The sequence below is a fragment of the Pseudophryne corroboree genome, chromosome 1 (genome assembly GCF_028390025.1).
Source record: "Pseudophryne corroboree isolate aPseCor3 chromosome 1, aPseCor3.hap2, whole genome shotgun sequence".
NCBI classification, from domain to species: Eukaryota; Metazoa; Chordata; class Amphibia; order Anura; family Myobatrachidae; genus Pseudophryne; species Pseudophryne corroboree.
This window is the reverse complement of record NC_086444.1, coordinates 1,153,756,063-1,153,758,753: the sequence shown is the minus strand read 5'-3', so window position 1 is coordinate 1,153,758,753 and position 2,691 is coordinate 1,153,756,063. Positions and strand designations below refer to the sequence as shown.

The following is a 2,691-nucleotide window of genomic DNA, read 5'->3' as shown; positions in this document are numbered from 1 at the left end:
AACAGCAGGAGCTGGAAGTCCAGCCTGCGCATAAGTTTGTACAATCACCATTCTAATCCATCTGGCCAAAGTTTGCTTATTCGCAGGCCAGCCACGTTTGTGAAAACCAAAAAGGACATAGAGAGAATCAGATCTCCAAAGGGAGGCGGTTCTCTTCATATAGATACGGAGAGCCGTACCACATCCAAAGACCGCTGTTTGGAGGCCAAACCAGGAGAGATAAAGGCCGGAACCACAATCTCTTGGTTAAGGTGAAAGATGACACCACCTTAGGTAGATAACCAGGGCGAGTTCTAAGAACCGCATGGTCACAGTGAAAAATCAGAAAAATCAGAAAGGGTGACCGACATGATAAGGCATCCAGGTCTGAAACCCGTCGAGCAGAGGCAATAGCCAGCAAAAACAAGACATTAAGTGTAAACCATTTAAGGTCCACAGACTCAAGAGGCTCAAATGGAGACTCTTGCAGGGCACTCAGAACAACAGACAAACCCATTGAGCCACTGGAAGGACATAGGGAGGTTGAATCCGTAAAACACCCTGAGTGAAAGTATGAACGTCAGGAAGAGACGCAATCTTTCTCTGAAACCACACCGACAAGGCAGATATATGAGCCTTGACGAAGGCCTAAGTCCAGGACCTGTAGCAGAAATGCCAAAAATTTGGCAGTACTGAATTTGTATACATCGTAATTATTAGCCACACACCAGGTGAAGTAAGAATTCCGGACCCTATAATAAATCCGAGCCAAAGCTGGTTTACGGGCTTTCAACATAGTTTGAATGACCGCCTCAGAAAATCCTTTGGCCCTCAGGAGTGAAGCTTCAAGAGCCACGCCGTCAAAGCCAGTCGGGCCAGATCCTAGTAGACACAAGGGCCCTGAACGAGGAGGTCTGGGCGTTGCGGAAGCAGAAGAGGACACTCTATCGAGAGACCCTGCAGGTCTGAGAACCATTGCCGTATGGGCCACTCTGGAGCGATTAGAAGTAGTATTCCTCCTTGCTTGAACTTCCTTATTACCTTGGGCAGCAGTGATCCCTTGTTCTTGCTCCGAAGACCGGAACCTTGTGATTGTGTCGAGACTCCATCAGGTCTACATCTGGTAGGCCCCACTTGTCCTCTAGGAGTTGAAATACTTCTGGATGAAGGCTCCACTCTCTGGTGTGTACGTCCTGATGACTGAGGAAGTCCGCTTCCCAGTTGACCCCGGAATGAACACTGCCGATATGGCTAGCAGATGGCGTTCTGCCCATTGAAGAATCTTTGAAACTTCTAACATTGCCATGCGGATTCACATGCCACCTTGATTATTTATCTATGCCACCGTGGTGGCATTGTCTGACTGTACTTGAACAGGCTTGTTCTGTACCAGAGGCAGGGCAAGTTTCAGAGCATTGAACACTGCCCGCAACTCCAGAATATTTATTGGGAGGAGAGATTCCTCCCTGGTTCACCGACCCTGAAGAGAGTGTTGCTCCAACACCGCAGACTGGCATCCGTCGTTAGGAGGACGCTGTTGGAGATCCAGAGGGAATGACCCCTGCTCAATTGTTGATCCTGTAGCCACCAGCTCAGTGACAAACGAACCTCCGGAGTCAAGGAGATCATGTGAGATCTGATCCAGTGAGGCAGGCAGGCCCACCTGGCAAGGATTAGCTTCTGTTTATAGAAGGAGAGGAGAAGAGAGACTCTGTGTTGCGGCACGCTTGAAAAATTTGAAAATATTAAAACTTAACTTTTAATTATGTACTTTATAAAATTATTGATACCTAGAAGAACACAATCATATATAAAACACAATTATATATGGCACCTCCACAAGCAAAAGTGTGAGATGTTAAATGATATCAAAGTTACTCATAGAGTACAGATACTTGTAATATATTAGGTGCACCTGAAGTGAAAATATTAAAAAAAATTATTTATTTAGATCTGGAATCTCAGTGGATATCCAGAAGCACATAGACATTATATAAAATGGTTCCAATTACAGTGTTTTTATCCAATATAAAATGCTTTATGTTTTATGAGAGACTCCTGGTATGGGTTGAGTAGCTGCACACTTAATGTAGATTAGAAAAATGGATGATAGGTAATGGTAAAGAGGTCAAAGGTTTCACCACCACTTCTGCTGTTTGTATCCGATTGGGGAGTTGTACTTACTGCACCTGATATTCCCTAGAGGTCTCCCATCCAGGTACTGATCGGGCTAGTCACTGCTTAGCTTCCAAGATCAGATGAGATTGAGTGTTACCAGTGAAATATGGCAGTAATATATCCAAATAGGACAAATGAGAGAGTGTGGTTGCTGACTTTTACCTAGAGAGAGAGTACTTCTGCTGGTCAGTGGAATTGCACAGGTTCTCTGTTACTTTCGCATTGCAGAGAATAGATTGCTGGCAACTGAATGGAAGAGTACTGAAATCAAGTTAGCGCATAAAGAATAGGGTAGGGGCTCCACCTTCTGCTGTCTTACTGTCATATAAATAGATATAGTGGACAGTAGATGAGAGAGGTGGGCTGCCTAGACCTATTGAAATCAGAAAGTAGGATATTGATATTGCAAGATAAACAAATAAGTCCTAATGTCTTCCTGAGATCAGTAGTTAACTTTGACACCAAAAAACTTTTCTCAATAAATTGTATCACGCCAATTACAATTCTTTCAGGAAATTTGAGTTTAACATTGAC

General features: G+C 44.1%; 1 pseudogene; it reads right to left on the bottom strand.

Moving 5' to 3' along the window:
* Positions 1-2,156: 2,156 nt before the first annotated feature.
* LOC134957101 (5S ribosomal RNA) lies at positions 2,157-2,275 on the bottom strand (annotated as a pseudogene).
* Positions 2,276-2,691: the final 416 nt, after the last annotated feature.